This window comes from Mytilus edulis, chromosome 1, assembly GCF_963676685.1.
Source record: "Mytilus edulis chromosome 1, xbMytEdul2.2, whole genome shotgun sequence".
Lineage (NCBI taxonomy): Eukaryota > Metazoa > Mollusca > Bivalvia > Mytilida > Mytilidae > Mytilus > Mytilus edulis.
Genome location: NC_092344.1, coordinates 68,400,326 through 68,420,300, shown reverse-complemented (window position 1 = coordinate 68,420,300; position 19,975 = coordinate 68,400,326). Strand labels below are relative to the sequence as shown.

The following is a 19,975-nucleotide window of genomic DNA, read 5'->3' as shown; positions in this document are numbered from 1 at the left end:
TAGATGCGATCAGCATAAAATGTCGATTTTAAGGTGTAGGTGAAGAAATGCGCGCATTAAAAAGATGCATTGTTTTGCAAAATTTGGGGTTCTTTACATTCAAACGAAAAGTTTAACATTAACGTCCTTTAGTGTATTTATGTAAGAAAACTTAACGCACGAAACATTAATAAATCAGGATAAGTTATTTTAATAAATTATCTTTAACAACTAAGACTATAATCGTTTTTTGTTTCAAATAAAAGTATAACATGTACAAATGTATTATGTTATCAACTCATTTCAAATTGCAAATGGTATTGTTAGTATTCTTAATAATGGGTTAACTATTGAGAATTCAATTTGCTTTGTTTCCTAATGTTATCTAAAACCTTTTTTTTTTACATAAATGCAATTACAAATAACCAAGAATAAACGCAATTGAAATGCCAGAACTTTTTTTAAAAATACATGTACTTATTTTGGATACATCTGATTTCTGCATGTCAACGGCCTTTTTTAGATCAATTTTAGGCACAGTAAATGCATACGTTTTAGTCGTGTAACAAAGGGAAACACCGTCCACATTTTAAAATATTAAACCTTTACAAACTTACCAATTCCACCAAGAATTCTGGTCGCCTCGTTTGGATTTCTCTAACTACTTGGAAAATATCGATGTCTTCATCAATCTGCATTTTTTCCAAAACCAATTTCAATGTCACAAATAAACCACTCTTACTACAACCATCACTGAAAAATTGAGCATAACCATCAGGAAATTTTATGAAGCGTTTGTATTCAATTATTATTCAAGGTATTAATAATGTTAATACTTCAAAGTTTAGTTGACAATTGATTGTTTACCATTGTATATTATTTTTTTTATTATTGATCAATAAGCCTGTACATGCTGTATGAGTGTCAATGCTATGTGTTTTCTATACGAAACGCAATTTTGACTTACAAAGTTATGAACCTGGTATGTTTTATGAGATAGCAGTCCAAAGACAACTTAATATTGGTTATTTATTATCGAACGGTAAGGGAAACTATTCAGACGAAAAAAGAAATCAAAAGGACAAAAATGCTACTGTGATAAGAAACACTCATATAAAGTTGAGTTAAGTTGTATGTGTACTATTGAAATAAACATACCTGCAAACTACTGTTATTGGACATTTTTGTGTTTCCCAACAGTTTTGTACACGTTGTAGAAGATCCAGCATATACTGGGATGATGGTGGTGCTTTACTGATAGTCCAATTTTCAGTAGTGAAAACATTTATTGATATAGATTCTTTGCTTTTCTGTAAAATTATACCAATCATTTTGAACTGTTAAATACTGTTGGTAAATATATTCGAACTTATTTTCGCAATTAAAATGTTTCAGATGACCTGTCGTAAAAAACTTAAACAACACCTTGAAAAAATAATCGTAGATAGAACTTAATTTTATGTATTACGAATGCGCGTTTACTTTTCATCCAGACTCGTCATTTCTACGCAAGTCAAGAAAAACATAGCACAAATTCAAAAACGAAGTGCCAAATACGGCTAAGGTCATGGCATAAACCTTGGTGTGGTTTGGTAAATATGGACATGCATTACTTTCAATTGTTGTACAGTTGTTTTCAAGAGAGCTAATTCAGGCTTACATGTAAACATATTATATATATGATTATAAAGATTACATTGGAAAATATCATGCAAACATTTACATTATTAGGTCATGGTAGGCAGTCCCGTGATCAATTATATCACATCTTCCTATAAAAACTATGTTTAAAGACATGAGTCAGATTCTATAAGATTTAGTATAGAATGAGAAACCTTTTTTTTTTTTTTTACTTCGTAACGCTTTTAAGATGATAACATGATAAATAATTTCAATTTAGTAATTTTTTTATCGCATCTACTTTTTCTTATTTAACGCCATCAAATGTAAAATAGTCGCAACTTATTCTTCTGTATATCTTGATTAAATTAATCTAGTCAACGGTATTGCCTTTTGTATGTGACATACAAACACAATAGTTGTCATTCAAACGTAAAATAACTACTAGTAATAAGTGGACAAGCCGAGTTATCTTCAGTTTTAGCTTAAATTTGTGTATTTCAACTGTCAATTGTTTGACGTTACATTCTTTTTTAATAATACAATAGTTTTTGTTCTTTAGACGTTTTGCTTTCGGTCGTATCATGATTCTACTTTCTTTTAATTGTGGATTATGATCTTGTCATGGTATCATCACATCTTTCTCATATTCGTACCATTGTTCATTTAAAAACATTGAAAAACAAGTGGTATGACTTTTTTCTTTCTTAAAATTTGTAGTTCAAATGATACTGATTATCTAACTTAAAATTAAATTTATATTATAACAAAAGCTGAAAAGATTTATATAATTTGAGTGTAAGTATTTCATGATTTTTGTAAGACTATTTTTTTGCTGAAATTTGTCACATTTTGAACGAAAGAGAATTTATTGCGTGTAACTTTCACAAGATTATTACTCTGATGTCATTAATAAGACATGGTTCATATGTGTGCCAAATATATTTCGTGTAATGTTAATCGGTGAGAAGAAAATAGCAATTTAAAACACAAATTTAGTGATAATTCTGCCTTGATTTAAACACGCCTTTTCTCGTGCCGTTAATCGTTTTGTAGCTTACACTTTCAGGTTATTAACTAGGACAATTTTAACTTACTTCATTTTTATTTTTACTTGTATGGTCGATATGAATGTTTTGAATAGTCGAGTTATTTTGAAGATCGTTGTTTTGTTTTAGGAAATATTTTTTTATTGGTTTTTATATTTTTAATGGTTTTTTGAATTGATTTTTTTTTTATAATTGTAATATGCAAATCAAATCCTTTGGTCACATTTCAGACCCGGAACATGGCACACAGTCCTGTTAAACTATTCCCATCAAGTCCTAAACAAAGTAGGAATGAAATACGTGTGTTATGTGTCAGGGTTCTTAATAACTGAATTGTTTATTAATATGCGAGAAATTAGCACAAACAAAAGCTTTATCGAGGGTCTGAAAACACGGAAAGATCATGTATATTTTAGTATATTTCAAGCGTCATTTATCTAGCTAGCACTTCCAAAGATCCCAATTCTGCTCAGAAGGAGTATTCAGGTTTTAAGAATCATTTTGTACGCTCTATGAAGTAGATACCCGCATGATTGCACATGCTATTCATGTAGATAAAGAGTTCGGTGTAAAAGGCATATAGGGTAGGATAATAATAAAGTCACAAGATACAGATGTTCTTATCTTATGCGTTCATTACTTCCCCGCCATGCAGCATACGCATGAGCTATGTTTTCAAACAGGCACTATAACTTGCAAACAAGCTTTTCGCCGCTATATGCCTGTCCACGAAATATGTAAAAGTCTCGGGATTGCCATCTGTAACATTCTACCAGGCGCACATGTTTTAACATGATGCGATACAACGTCATCCCTGTTTAGGATCGGTAAGCGCTCTGTTTTTAGTCTTAAAGGAAAACCCAAATGATTTTCCGAGTTGTCAAACCTTTCTTATCATGACATAGATGAATCTGTAATGTCCCTTTGGTTTCTCACGCCTTTTTTGTTTACAATTGTTTGTAAAATACATCTGTGCTGTACATAACCCTCTTCCTTATTTTATTTTTGGAATACTTGTAAACAGCATAGCCAATTGTTGCTAATTTAGTCATCTGTATATGTAGGATGGGGTGTTTTACCTATTTCTAATAGACGTTGTTTTTATAACTTTAAACCCCCTTTTTCGTCGTTTGCATTAATTTTTACTTCTGTAAAGCAAAGCTATACATAGAGCTTCATATTCAACCAAGTTTGACGTTAATATTACACAAATTTCAAAACAAATCATTTATATACTCTTTCACAACCAATAGGTCCGAGACCACAATTGTCGTCCCTTGAGTTTGGATGTTCGTCCCTTGATTTTCGTTGTTCACGAATATAGTCCCTAGTGTTGACGGTGGGTTACTTGCCAATATTTTTCATATCCCTTCCAAATTTATTTCTCCATGGTTTATGCCTCAAATAGGAAGTAGTGGGGGTGAAATTACACTTTAAAAAATTTTTAAAAAAGAGTCCAGAATTTCAAAGAAAAGTAGTGATTTGATCCAGCTGAAAAAGGTTAAAAAATAGCACTTCGTAACACTGTCAAAAGAATTCAAGACGTCCTAAACATAAAATTATCCATATTTTGAGTTAGAGACGATGAAGTTTTCTATAATTTTGATATAATTTTTGCCAAAGGAAGTACAACACACTGTGAAAATTTCATTGAGAAAGCGCAGGTGGGATTTTTTAAATTTTCATGTATGTTCTAAAAGAAATGCACAACGAATTAATTGTGGTCTCGGACCAATAACAGAAGTTTGGTATTTTCCTAGAAATTGACGAAAATAAGTTTTAAATGTAGATACAAAAGATTTTTTTCTATAAATTAGTTGTTTTTATTTTGCTCCAAATGCATTTATGTAGGAGAAACCAGCTTTCTAAAAGTGACTGTGCATTTTTCTGAAATTTTTGCTTTGACCTTTGACCCTGATTTAAAACAAAACGTGACCACGGCAGACAACAATATTTCATTGAGGTTTGCTCTCCTCTTTCCAGTGATATAAAATATAGCCGTGTGTTATTCCGTTAAGGCAATTCGATACAATTTGTTGATTGGGCACCCTACTATTATAACCATTCTCTCGTTTAACATTATATTATTATTAATGAATTGTAAAGCATAAAGCTGGTCTATTGTAAAGTGATGCTTTGTTAATTAAAATCAGTAGTGTTTTTCTTTAGAATAAGTTATTAAGGAAACAAATGATAATATAACAAGATAAGGGTTATATATAAGACTCTACCGCAGCAACAAGCTTAAGGGTGATACGATATTTATCCACTCGACAGTTAAATTTTCAAATTTAAAACGCGATGCTCGTCGAACGTTTCAAATGTTTAGAATTTAACCATCGAGAGTGCATTATTATCGTATTGTATTGCACGAGATTTGGTGGTGGAATCTTTTTTTCTATAATGATTTTAGACGATATGCAGACAATCCTAATCCTTTCTTTTTGAACGCTTTTGAAAACAAATGTGTTGATCAACCTGACGTTTTCAGATATGGCTACTTTTTTATGACGTCACAATAGGGATTTCAGATGAAAGCAAGAAAATTTGACGTCATAATCGAGTTTTGGCCAATTAAGAACCGAGATCAAACACAAACCACACGTTGATTAAATAAAAATAATCAATTGGTCTGGAAAGGAAGCAATCGCGTAAGAATAAGAAAAATCATTTAAATAACCCTGTGCCCTTTTGTAGAGGTTTATTTTTGTTGTTTTGCTACATTTATACATATCTTCAAATTAAATTTATACTAACCGTATGATTCAGAGTGATCTGAAGCTCCTTTTCTAAGTTTTCATCGTCTTTTATAATGCTAAAATCATCAAACTGAAGTTTTTTGTTTTTCTCCAACCATAATGGAGCACCCTGAGAAAAATGGACATGTGGCTTTAACTTCACAGGCTAAAATATACTGTCAAAAATATTGTATTTGCGGATACTTTCGTTGTGTTTTCATCTTGTTATTTCATTTGCATCGATGAATGCCTACGATTTCCTTATTTTGTGTTGAGTATTCATAAAAGGGATAGTATTTTACATTAATGTGTTGATGTAGATTGATAATTGTAATTACTATAAATTTAATTTGTTACTCAGAAGCAATAGATAATCGCATAAAATGATAAGTTAATTACTATTAACAATTGAAAAACTGTATTAAGTAGAGGTTTGTTTAAATAGTTAAAAAAAGGTTCGAATAAAAATAATTAATTAGGAAATCCCATATGTGTTTAACTGCCTTTAATAACTTCAAGTAAACCTATTTTTGGTGCATTAATTGGATATTTTGATGCATTAATTGGATTTCATTTTGTTGTAATTTTAGTTGTTTCTGTGCATCGTACTATTTGCTAATAAAGTCATCTCAGATATCTGTTTTAGACTTTTGAATTCGCACCAGACGCGTGTTTCGTCCACAAAAGACTCATTAGCATGATCAGTGACGCTTGAATCGAAACAGTTAAAACGGCCAAATAAAGTACGAAGATATTTACATTTTGTTCTTACGCTGTGCTAGTAAACAACCGTGCAAGGTGAGGATAGAATTGATAGCTCATGACATTCTGAACCAATCACATTATGTACGTACCTGTCCAATATCACAAGCCTGTAGTTAAGTGGTTGTCTTTGGTTCTGACATGTTTGTCATTTTTTTTTCGTAAATTGTGTTGTTACTAATTAGGACGTTTGTTTACTCGTTTTAATTATTTCACACATTTTATGTCTTACCCTTATTGCGCTGACTTTACATTATGGGTTCTTTTCATTGATGAAGGTCATAAGGTTGTCTTTGGTTACATCCACATCGTATTGACAATCAATCCACCGTTGTTGTTTTTTTTTTTTAAATAACAATAGATTTACCATATTTGATATAAGTCAAAGTCTATTGATAAATCTCACCTTATTTGCTGGATCTAACAAAACAATAATCCTGGACCCGTGGTCAAACATCATTGTCCAAAAATCAATTACAGTTTCATCCAATGGACACTGCGTTACAAATAATTTACTTTCGGCCAAATAACCCTGCATAACAAACAATAAATATTGGTATCCTGATTCTATTTAAAGAGAGGAAAAATAATTTGAATAATTTTTATTCAGTGAATTTCAAATTTAAAAGCGTATATTATAATCTATAAATCAAGTCACTAAGCTTCGTGAAAAAAATAGAAGCACAAACAGACCATAAAGAACGAACGCCAGGAACGGTAATGTTAACAACCAACTGCAACTTTACCTTTTGAATTTGTTTGATAGGTTTTTAATCAAATTATGTCATTGTCGTGTTGACGACAAAGTAACAACTGGGTCAAAAGGTATCATAAAAGTGGGATTCACAATCTACATAACATTTTGATAACTAGACATTACCGTGGTATTTTATCAAAAGGTCTACAGAAATGTCAAATGAACCTTTCAACATATTAACTTCAAGGAATGTGAACACTAACATGATACGTTGCAAGTATATAATTACAAAAGAATGAAACTTCAACGGGTAATACTAGAGTGTCTGACCTGTTTCCTGTGCAAATAAATGTTAATATAAGAAACTCAAGATTGTAGAAACTCGATATTGAATAAAGGTAGCGAGTTTATACATTTACTCACAGGGACTATAACTGCATTAATGTAGTCGTTTCTGTTCCTACCATAAGTCATTAGGTAAGGTCGGTAGTTGTCATCTAAAACGAAATAAGTAAAAACATATAGTTCGTCCTCTGATCTACATGACGTAGTGAATGTTTTCCACCTGTTTCTTATGTTTGTATTTTTTCATACAATATAAACTTTGTCTCTTTTGAACATGGTAAGATATTATTTTAAATCTTTGATACTTACAATTGACGTTTCTTTATGCAGTGTTGACACATACAATTAAAAATAACTAAATCAAATAAACATAGCTTCTATTTCTCATCTAATTGCTACATACGATACACTTCCGAGACTTTACTGATTTACACAATACATGCCATATACTTTTTGTTATACATTGTAAATCTAAATACATTTAGCAGTAGTCTTGAAGCAAATAATATTTTATTAAAAAACAATGTGAACATGTTATGCCATGTATGCTTACAAATATTGTTTATCTGTTTGGTCGGGAGTAAAATCACCTTTCTACATAAGAACATTATCAACTAGTTGTATGTTGCCGAAAAGTAGTACGTTGGTGTTTGTTAAATTGTTCAACCAAATAATACTTATGATTCGAGAAATCTACGAAACTTCTGAGGAAAACTCTGTTTATTTAAGAAATAAAGAAAACAAACAATTGCTTATGGTATTAGTAATAACTATAATTCCCATTTCAACATGTTCAATAACGTAATGTTTTATGTACAAGATTTTTTCAAAAGTTCAAATAAAATATATTAATTTTACTTACTTGCAAGAACAGACTTTAAAGAATTTTTTGATACGTTTTCTTTGCGTTTTGAAGTTGTATAATTGTCAGCAGAATATATTGGACGCAACATTTGCAATCTCTAAAATATAATAATACAACAATAGCAAAGTCATAGACGGGGTTAAACATGTTTTGTGAGATCTCAACTCTCAGTTCACTTTGTATAATTGTGTGGTACATTAACAAAAATACAAATACGATTGTTATGCTCTTTCTGAATTCACATTGAAGTTCAATTAAGTGACTACTTTGAACTGATATTACACATTTGGTTCATTATTTATATTTACGTAATTTAGCCGATACAGTCTCTACAATTAACGACTGTGGGGGAAAAAACTTTTAAACAACATTTTATATCAAAGCTTGATGTAGATGTCTATGTACAGGCAACACCTCTGTGAAGAAATAGTTTGCTAAACATTTACAAAAAAGGCCATACCTGAAACTCTTCTCTAAAGACTGTTTTATTTCTTGGTAATGCCTCATGCTCCTGCTTTTGAATATGTTCACAGAAAACACTCTTGTGAATGGACGTATCTGGAACGGTAAACAATTCCAGCAGTGCTTCAAACACGACCTCATATTGTTCCTGAAACATACAAAATGCGAGAACGATGTGTGCATTATATTTCTTTGATATTCATATTCACCACATTGGTGGCAATGACATACAGATAAGTTCTGAAGTCAAACCACACTTAGTGTTGTCTATAACTTGTCGATGACGTTGCATTAAAATGGACGAAGACTGTAAATATAATTTAGGTTTTATGTCCTTTATAAAAATGAATTGTCGAAGTATTGGAAATAAAATCTTCGAAATCAAGTTTCGGGAAAAAATCAACACGAACAAAGAGCTCATTAGGTAATTTAAGTGTTGTTAATTTATGATAGCTACATTTTTTAACTTGCTATTATATATTTATTGTTATTTATAAAACATATCTTGTTGTAACACTAATAGTTATGTTAATCGTTTAAATAGCGGGTTTATGTGATAATTTAATTACATTGTAAATCGGTAGTTCATCCACAGGTTTAACTTATTGAACAGGAACTACATGTTAGTGCCTTTTCTTAGCATAACATTTTAACCAATCTGTTGTTTTTTTGTCTCTTTTTACACAATTCCTTTATTGTGTGTAATTTACATTTATATGTGTTCTTCTCTATATGTATAGTTTGTCATACACGTTCTAGGGTTGCCTGTCATCTAGTTTTATCCTTTGTTGTGTAACTAATGCCATGACATTCTTTGTTTTTATAACGCAAACTTCATAAATCATCTTAATCTTCTTTTTGCATTTCGGAATATTCCCATGGTTCCTCAGTGCTTCACTTTCGTTTGTTTTGGATGTAATAAAAACATTTACCCTTCTATCATTCGATCTAGATATAAAGTTTTCTATTTTGCTAAATAAGAAAGTTAGATTTTTTTTTATGATGATGTTTATCAGAGTTAAAACATTTGTACTGGTTATCTAAATGCATTGTTTCGTCCTTTATACTATATATGCTGTTTGCTGTGAGCCAAGACACCGTTTTGAAGGTTGTAATTTGACCTATAATGGTTTACCATTTGCTAGAAGAGACTTGGGTAGAGGGTTGTCTGATTGGCACTTTTACCACATATTCTTAAATATTCTTAGGTAAAAAGATGAAAGTTTAAACTCATTTGAAATCTACCCTGGTCTAGTGAGAATGTTCAAAATACAAGGGTCTCTTTATAGGCAACCTATGCTACTGTATTCATTACAAACGGCCTGATTAAACATGTAAGCGTTGTTGGAATAAAGATATCATTAAGTACCAAGTGTCTGCGCGAATACCTTAAAATAAACTAATGGTAAAACATGTACATTGAAGGTAAATGTTCGATTATAATTATACATACATGTGTTTGTACCATATTCATTCTGTCCTTTCTCATCGTCTTCACATACTCCATTATATCAACATAGCCTTCTCTCTGTCCATGCTCATATAATGCATCAATAGCAATGAATGTTCCGGTTCTGCCGACGCCAGCACTAAGACATAATTATTTGAAAAGAATAATAGCAATAAAAGGTCGTATTTTACAAGATTTTCTAAACGAAATACACTCTGTATCACGGTTGATTGTAAGAACGTTATTTTTATAGTTAATTAAAACAACAGAATACATCAGAGATAATTCTAAACGGAAAGTCCGTACGTTAATTGTACAACCAAAAATTAAATACATCAAACGAATGGATAATTAGTGTCGTTTGCTAGAAATGCATGAAGAAAAATGTGATTACTAACATATTATGTACATGTACGTTCGATGTTTATCCATGTGTATCCATGAAAAGATCATAACATGAAATAATACGGGATGAAGAGTATGTTCAAGAACTCAAAGAACGGTATCCGCATACATGTTTCATAGAAATTGCTCTTGAGTGTTCATTTTAATCAAATGCTAACAAAATATATAAGTAATAACAAATGATAAAAAAAATGAAGATCTATTTAATATCTCAAAACGTCAAAACACAACTAACCCATTAAGATTAAACATAGTACATAACAAAAAACTAATAGTTGCATGTCTTTTTATTTTGACGAAACAAATATAAACGTACCTACAATGCACCACCATTGGTGCACTTTTATCCACTTTTATGCTTTTGACTTTTCTGTAAAAATTAACCAATTTGACGCTATCTGGAACACCATGATCGTGCCATTGAGTGAAATGAAAATGATGAATTTTTCGTTCCTGCTTATTCTAAAATTACAGAAGAATTTATTATTTATATGTTCCATTTATTGTAAAATCTAACAAAATTTTATTTACAATATATAATTCATTTCGAGCAGTATGTATATCATTTCAAGAAAGCTTTTGTTTTTCGTGAGGCGTTCCCTCTAAACTAATCAACAAAAAATACTAGTCAAGTTACGCAACTATTGATAAAAGGCACACATTTCAATGTTAATTCTTATCTGATATCTTCGAAATTCATACCTTTACACTTTGCAAAGATAACATCAGACGGAAGCAATCTTACAAATTTTGTATATTACAGTTTGTGTGCAATCAAAGGATTGGTATGACAAAATGTATGACCTTTTGTTGGGCTTTAAATGTCTGCATTAAAAAACTCAATAGTTATCTCATGAACTACTCTAACAAGATTTGATATATAGAATTCAAAGTAAAAAATACGAACCAACTTGAGTGTATTTGCCAACACATCAACCCATAACGTTTTAAAATTATTTGTGTATTAACTTAACTTAATCCACGTTAAACCAGCATCTGCTTTGACCACCAGACTTATCAAAGTCAAAGCAGATCATGTCTATATTCCAAGAACACTTGAAAGATCTCTTAACTTTTATCAATTGTAAAAGCTCAACAAAAATGACTTATTATTTAGTACCCCAGATATATTTATTGTATTTAAAACATTAGATATGTTTGATTTTTTACTACGCTATATGATTGAATTGTTCCTTAACCAATTCCTGTTCTCTTTAACGGTCTCAATTGTTTGTTGATAGAAGTATAACATTGGATCTTTCTTCTTTTAGACGTCGACTGAGGTTAAAGAATTAAATTACCTTCAAGCTGTTGTTTTGTAGAATGATTAATCTGTACACGTACACTGTATGTTGTGTCTCCTTTTTCATTACAAGTCTATAATTATCTACTTGCAATACTTTGTTGATGCTATGAGGCCAGTATTGTTCACATTTTTTCTAAAATACAAAAAATATAAAGTACACGTTAATTTAGCATTAAAAAAAGATGTTATTGGACTCATGTTTTCAATATATACATTTCCTAAAAAATACTTTTACCTGATATCAGACGGACGAATTGGATAAAGGTCGGCCGCACATGGTCGAATACATAATGCCCCACTAGGGGCATACGAATGAAAACAAAATATATGCTGAATGCATGTAATTGATATTCAACATATCGTCAAACAGGACGTGCTGACTCATCAGATCGAAAAATTGTATTACAATGTAAGAAGTGATAAGTTACTGAAATCTTGGACAGACAGGCGATAAGAAATACAGACGAACGAATTGACCAGCAACAGTCTCTTGAACAGTTCTTTTGACACTTTAAGAACAGTTATTGACTAAAATTGTCCTGACCTGGAATAAATTTAAACAGTTCTACCCTACAACTGTTTTCAAAACCTCTACTAATTTTTTTTATTTATCTATATGTTTTTGTCTTTCAGAAAATTCTTACATTTCTATTTCAAGAACAGCTATTGACAACTGCAGGAATGACATATTTGTTTTTGTTTAACCATGTTAGTTAAATGATTTATTTATTATTTCAAAGAAATGGTTGATAACAAAAAAATATTATAAACGAACACCTCTTATGTCCATGTATTTTTTTTATTTTTTTTATCTTTGTTCAATTCTTCAACATATATATACATCAGATATATTAACATATTACACAAAAATATCACAAGGCAATGTGATTAAGTATAATGACATATATAATTAGCACAAAACTTAGAAATTAAATGTTATGACACCTTCGGTTTTTTGTACCAGAATATTATTCTTTAAAATGTGTTTCTCTAAATCATTTCTCACATCTTGCATCACATAAATATTCATAAAGGTATACTTTTGATTTACCTTGATAGTATTTACAGAGAAGTTAGAATTTTCACAAATATACAAATTGGAAGGACTTGATATATTGATATCTTGTTGTATCTATTTATGACATAATCGTGTCGGTTATCTGATGTTTTTCTTTGTGTTATATTATCTCAGATCTCGTTTCGTTCCCCAGTTAGATCAAAGAAAACACACAAAAACATTCAAATTGCAAATTCTCCGATGAGCATGTGGCATTGTTGAGTAGCAGCAAATCCGGTGGTTTCTGAACAGAATAATATATCTATGTAGGGTAATACTGTCTCTGTTTCGTTGAATTGTTTTCTGTTTTGTGTAAATATGTACCTTTTCTACCTTTTATTCTAAATTTGTAGATATATACATCTTCCATCTAATTTAAAACGCCGTTAATAGAAAAAATAATAACAGGACAAAATATATGGAAACATAGCAACTCAAAGACTATTTAATATACAAATGTTTTATGAAAAAAAACAAGTCCTTTACTCTGTGGTCTGTCACAACCATTTTAATTGACAATATTCAAAATGCCTTTGTATGATATATCTTATTGAAGTGCACTGATATTCTTATGTTTGTGTAGATCTAGAACATTGAGATTTCACAATTTCTGTAGATCTATTATGCTTTACAAGAGGCGTTTTACATATTCTACTGTTTCATTTTACCAGATAAATACCCTTCTTTCCTCTTCTAGTTTCGTTACCATCACTATTGTGTTAACTTTTTCTTGCCAGATCATATGCCAAAAATCTCTGATAGTATTCTTTTTCGGACCTTAAAACATAAAAAAAAATAATATGTAAACATTAAATTTAATACAGTAAAGTAAAGTTTCTTATATTCGTCATTTATCATTATCGACTGCCAAAACAGTACGTATATGGATTAATATTTGTCATGCACGGCAGAATGTCTAACTAAAAAAACTTAAAAAATTTCATATTATTTGTTGAAGAATGTATGTTGCCATTTAATGTCTTTTTGGAATTATTCCCGACAGATTGATGTTTCCTTTAGTAATATAAACTATACCCCAAATTTTGTTTCCAAACATGATGTATTTGTTTCATAAAAACGTGTTTTAAGAAGTGCCATTTGAACATTGTTGAAAGCCATCCCTCTTGTCAGATTTACATTAAACTTGAGATTGTATAAAAGCTTTAGAATTATTATCCCTAGCAAACTGATTAAAACAAAATTGTCTTCTGATAAATTTGTAATTGTAACTATAACACACCTTGTGATGCTATGTAAGCCTTTTCTTTTTCATAGCTCTAAAATAAAATTAAAAAAATATAAATGAAATTATTTCCAATTGAATATGGATTTATTATTTTTAATTTTTTTTTCTTTCAATATATTTGATATACGTACGACACAGTGTTGAATAGCTAAAATGTTGTGTCATCAAAAATCTTCTAAGACCTATCAAAACCTTTAAATGAAACCAGCATTCGTTTTGCCTTTCGTGAAGTTACATTTGTACCATGACTTTTTTCTTTGTATGCCACTGCTGGTGGACGTTTCGTCCCCAAGGGTATCACCAGCTCAGTAGTCAGCACTTCGGTGTTGACATGAATATCAATAATGTGATCATTTTTATAAACTTCCTGATACAAAACTTTGAATTTTTCGAAAACAAAGGATTTTCTTGTCCCAGGAATAGATTACCTTAGCCGTATTTGGCACAACCTTTTTGGAATTTTGGATCCTCTATGCTCTCCAACTTTGTGTTGTTTGGCTTTATAACTATTTTTATATGAGCGTCACTGATGAGTCTTATGTAGACGAAACGCGCTTCTGGCGTACTAAATTATAACCTGGTACTTTTGATAACTATTTACACCACTGCGTCAATGCCACTGCTGGTGGACGTTTCGTCCCCAAGGGTATCACCAGCCCAGTAGTCAGCACTTCGGTGTTGACATGAATATCAATAATGTGATCATTTTTATAAACTTCCTGATACAAAACTTGAAATTTTTCGAAAACTAAGGATTTTCTTGTCCCAAAAATAGATTACCTTAGCCGTATTTGGCACAAATTTTTGGAATTTTGGATCCTCTATGCTCTCCAACTTTGTATTGTTTGACTTTATAACTATTTTGATATGAGCGTCACTGATGAGTCTTATGTAGACGAAACGCGCGTCTGGCGTACTAAATTATAATCCTGGTACTTTTGATAACTATTTACACCACTGGGTCGATGCCACTGCTGGTGGACGTTTCGTCCCCGAGGGTATCACCAGTCCAGTAGTCAGCACTTCGGTGTTGACATGAATATCAATAATATGATCATTTTTATAAACTTTCTGATACAAAACTTTGAATTTTTTGAAAACTAAGGATTTTCTTGTCCCAGGAATAGATTACCTTAGCCGTATTTGGCACAACTTTTTGGAATTTTGGATCCTCTATGCTCTCCAACTTTGTATATATATTGTTTGGCTTTATAACTATTTTAATATGAGCGTCACTGATGAGTCTTATGTAGACGAAACGCGCGTCTGGCGTACTAAATTATAATCCTGGTACTTTTGATAACTATTTGCACCACTGGGTCGATGCCACTGCTGCTGGTGGACGTTTCGTCCCCAAAGGGTATCACCAGCCCAGTAGTCAGCACTTCGGTGTTGACATGAATATCAATAATGTGATTATTTTTATAAACCTCCTGATACAAAACTTTGAACTTTTCGAAAACTAAGGATTTTCTTGTCCCAAGAATAGATTACCTTAGCCGTATTTGGCTCAACTTTTTGGAATTTTGGATCCTCTATGCTCTCCTACTTTGTATTGTTTGGCTTTATAACTATTTTGATATGAACGTCACTGGTGAGTTTTATGTAGACGAAACGCGCGTCTGGCGTACTTAATTATAATCCTGGTACTTTTGATAACTATTTATATGTTTGTACGACAAATATTACTGCATAAAGATGTAAAGTTTTGAAAGAACATAATCGCGTATATCTTACATCGATGAAACCAGCGTTAATGTAATCACTTTCGGTGTTTCCAGTCAGCACAATCCGTGAATGGTCATCTACAACAAATTCAAATAAAGTTTATAAATATGTTTTTTATTCACACAATTCAAGACAAATGACACCAATTTTTTTTTCATGACAACTTATAAAATTGGATTTTGCACGAATATGATGTTATTACTCACAAATGTGGATTTTTGTTTGCTGATTGTAAGAATGAAAAACAAAATAAGTGTGCTTAGTATGTGGTCTGGATATAAAAAAATATCGTTATGATTATTTGGGCTAAACACGTGGAATTAAGGTGCATTAAATGCAAGTAATTTGATGATAAATCTTCTTGTGAATTGTTAATTGTGCCCAAGCACCTAATAATGTTGATTAGTGTGTCTGACTACCACTTCTACATGTATGTTGACATGAATGAATGAAGTTTAGTATATATATATATATATAAATTATGTATAACAGAACTTGACATTTTCGAAATGCTAATGCTTTCCTACCTCATGAGCAAATGACTAGTACCTTAGCTTTATTTGGCAAACAGTTTATCGATTTTTTGGTCATCAAGGCTCTTCCACTTCATATTTTATTCGGCCTTTTTAACTTCTCTGTTATTCGAGCGTCACTGATGAATCTTTATATAGGCAAAACGCGCGTATAGCGCAAATACAAAATTTCCATCCTTGTATCTATGATAATATTTTCGACCTTTAAATTAATTTATGTAGCAAAGTTGTTATGTGTATTTAAGTGAAGTATGCAATATAATTAAATACTATGCTACAATTACATACATGGCCATGTTGCATGAAAACGGTTCTTTAATTTGTTTTCTTCTTTGGAACCTTCCATATGTGGATGAACAAGTCCTCTTGGTAAAATCTATAAAAAAAGAGCATGTGACCGATTAAAGTGTATCTTAATAAGCGTTTTATAATACTAGTTGTCAGTAATAATGTGAAACAAAATATTGCAAACTTTTAACATCAAAATTATTGAACGTATACGTAAAAATAATGATTTATCAAAATAACTCACATCGTATTCCTTTTTGAATCCTTCGTCTTTCTGTTTTTCGTCAATTACTTTCCTCAGGTCTGCTATGGCTATCTTGTAGTCAGTTTCTGTTTCTACATTACCATATACATTTCCTTCGTATTCCTCGTCGTATTCCTGAGGTATTTCTTCGCTTCCATCACAACCACTTGTTTTACTGGAATGTGTTTGAGGTAACGACACACTAACATCCTCAGGATATGCGTCACAACCTTCATTGACAAATACGTTCATCGGTTTTGATGACGGATCATGATCTAAAATTGATATCAGTTACATAAAATTAATAAGGGTCGGAAAGCGAAGTGTAATGTTTGTATTTTGAATATATTCTTTACTGAACTTAAGAGGGCGATTAGTACGAAATGTTTTTATTCTAGTGTGTAGCGCATTCAGACTCCAAGCTCAATAAATTTGTATACGTGTATGCCCTTAATGGTTATCATAAAAAATATCAATATTAATCTTTATCTATCTCCTTCAGCTCGCTATAAAACTAGGTTTAATCAACCTATTTTCATATAAGGAAATACCTGTCCAAAATCAGGAAAATATAACGCAACAGTAGTATCGCTGTTAAATAGTCGTAAATCAATTAAACGAAAACTAACCCGGCGGACAAATTATAAACCGTGGGAAGCACATCAACTATGAAGGAATATAATGAAACCACAGAAACAATTAACTACTACATTTGCACCAATAAACTTACATAATAATTGTTTTCCATTCGATTGATATGTCTCAGCTTTTTATTCTGCCATTTGATAAAGGACTTTCCTTTTCCACCAACACACGAATATAAGAGTTTTTTGCTATTCGTTCGATGTGTTTGACCTTATAATTTTTCCATTTGATGAAAGACTTTCCGATTCGAATTTTCTTTGGAATATGTTTTCTATTTTATTTTTTGTCATAAGTATAAAATCATAAAACTTATAATATTGACTGAACACAACTGTATGGAAAATACTTTTTCCAGTCACGTAACAAATTATGAAGACTTGAAAAGCATTGTATGAACGGTTCCTAAGATATTGCGCGTAAACCTGTGAGCAGCAAGCCGTCCGCCAAACTTTTTTTTTATTAGGGAAAACTCTGTAACAAATGTGTGTGATACCTTTGATTCAAACGAACACAAATCAACTATTGTAGCATTTGAACATGATGTAGCTATTATATCAGAACAAAAACAATTGTACCTACTAGTTGAAAAACTAGGTAATCTATAACATATTATTGATTGTTGTATCCTTATTTTGACATTTTGACCTAATATTTATGTTTGTTTTGCTCATGCATCGTTATCAATATAAGGTTTTGATGCAACTGTCATACAAGTGAGAGGTTAGGTAGCTATTAAACCGGGTTTAATCCATCATCTTCTACATTAAAAAATGAATGTAACAAGTCAGGAATTAAACAGTTGTTATCCATTCGTTCGATGTGTTTGAGCTTTTGATTTTGCCATTTGATAAGGGACTTTCTGTTTGAATGTTTTTTCTGAGTTCGGTATTAAACTTTTTAATATACTCTGGTTCCAAGCTATTGATTTGATTTTGAGCGGCAAGCTAGATTAAAATTAAACTAGGTGGCATAGAGATGTTGTACCACATTTTTTGTAATGTCCTTCCTGTTATTATATATACATTTAACTGTTTGCGTTCATATATATCCTTTGCTTTCAATTGGCGTTCTTATAAAGGTAAATACAGAAATGCGTTGTAAAGGCATCAACTTATAATGTATTGTTTTCTATTTCTTGACTAACTCTTCTTAATGCAAAAGGAATAAATTATTATGATATTTTAATATAAAAAAGAAGATGCGGTATGATTGCCAATGAGACGACTGGCCACAAGAGACCACAATGACACAGACATTAACAACTATAGGTCACCGGACAGCCTTCAACAATGAGCTAAGCCCATACAGCATAGTCAGCTATAAAAGGCCCGATAAGACAATGTGAAACAATTCAAACGAAAAAATTAACGGGCTAATTTATATAAAAAGTGAACGAAAAACAAATATGCAACACATAAACAAACGACAACGACTGAATTACAGGCTCCTGACTTGGGAAAGGCACATACATAAATAATGTGGCGAGGTTAAACATGATAGCGGGATCCCAACTCTCCCCAAACCTGGGACAATGGTATAACAGTACAACATAAGAACGGACAAAAAAATCAGTTGAAAAAGACTTAACTCATCAGATGGACAAAAAATGCAAGTGGAAGTGGTGTTATATTATTTGTTCATTTCACTATCTACAAAACAACTTAAAAACTAAGTTGCAGCTGATATATTTGATACAAAAGAATACATTTTTGATATCATAAAAAGTTATATAGTATACAAATATAATAATTGTAACAGGTAGTTGAGAATACAAAAATATAACTGTGCAGTTGTACTCACTCATATAAGTGTTTTCTGCCGTTCCACTTAAATGTTCGCTGTCACTTACATATTTGTTAGGTCTTGAAGCTGATCGTCGTCTACAAATCATTACATTAAACATTTTGAAGAAAATTTATTATACACAAGACATAATTATGTACAACTTTTTGGAATTTTGGATCCTCAATGCTCTTCAACTATGTACTTCTTTAGCTTTATAAATATTTTGATATGAGCGTCACTGATGAGCCTTATGTAGACGAAACGCGCGTCTGGCGTACTAAATTATAATCCTGGTACCTTTGATAACTATTATGTTAAGTAAAACACAATATCTGTTCATGGACATTCCATTGACAAATTAGCCTTTTGACCAATCAGCCATGATCAAAATATGCCATATTCCAATGGGTCAATCAGTGACTGTCCTTTAGACTAGGTATAAGCTGACTTTTTTTATACGATATGATCGTGTTTGAGTAAAAATTCTCTTCATTTTTTATATGAGGATGAATTTATATTCCTGATAGGACAAAGCAGCTCTAAATCATTGAATCGTTTAAGTCTAGCTTATTGATGAAAAAAAATATATGTAAAAAGACAGTTTATGCTTTTGAATCGGTAAATATAGCTTACCTATAGATAATAACAGCAAGTATTACTACTATGACCACAAGTAAGAGGGCACCTACGACTCCTCCTATTGCTGGACCTCCTATTGCTGGACCAGGATCGGATGGCAAACTCTGTTTCTTTGTTAGTTCTGAAGAAGAA

The 19,975-nt window shown here is 31.3% G+C and overlaps 1 protein-coding gene across 2 annotated transcripts in view; it reads right to left on the bottom strand.

The window, feature by feature from the left end:
- The window catches only part of LOC139487853 (receptor-type tyrosine-protein phosphatase mu-like), a 317,750-nt gene that overhangs the window by 118,357 nt on the left and 179,418 nt on the right, over positions 1-19,975 (bottom strand). The window contains exons 13-29 of one of the 2 annotated variants that reach the window (XR_011655886.1): positions 19,838-19,964; positions 19,220-19,299; positions 16,775-17,049; positions 16,531-16,618; positions 15,719-15,786; positions 13,976-14,012; positions 13,415-13,512; positions 11,674-11,811; positions 10,689-10,834; positions 9,971-10,106; positions 8,516-8,665; positions 8,053-8,152; positions 7,269-7,342; positions 6,555-6,680; positions 5,406-5,516; positions 1,138-1,289; positions 597-732 (exon numbers count right to left, since the gene is read on the bottom strand). The exons of the other annotated variant lie outside the window; for it this stretch is intronic. The gene's annotated coding sequence lies outside the window, so the exon portion shown is untranslated. The remainder of the gene's footprint in view (positions 1-596; positions 733-1,137; positions 1,290-5,405; positions 5,517-6,554; positions 6,681-7,268; positions 7,343-8,052; positions 8,153-8,515; positions 8,666-9,970; positions 10,107-10,688; positions 10,835-11,673; positions 11,812-13,414; positions 13,513-13,975; positions 14,013-15,718; positions 15,787-16,530; positions 16,619-16,774; positions 17,050-19,219; positions 19,300-19,837; positions 19,965-19,975) is intronic. 2 annotated transcript variants of the gene reach the window in all.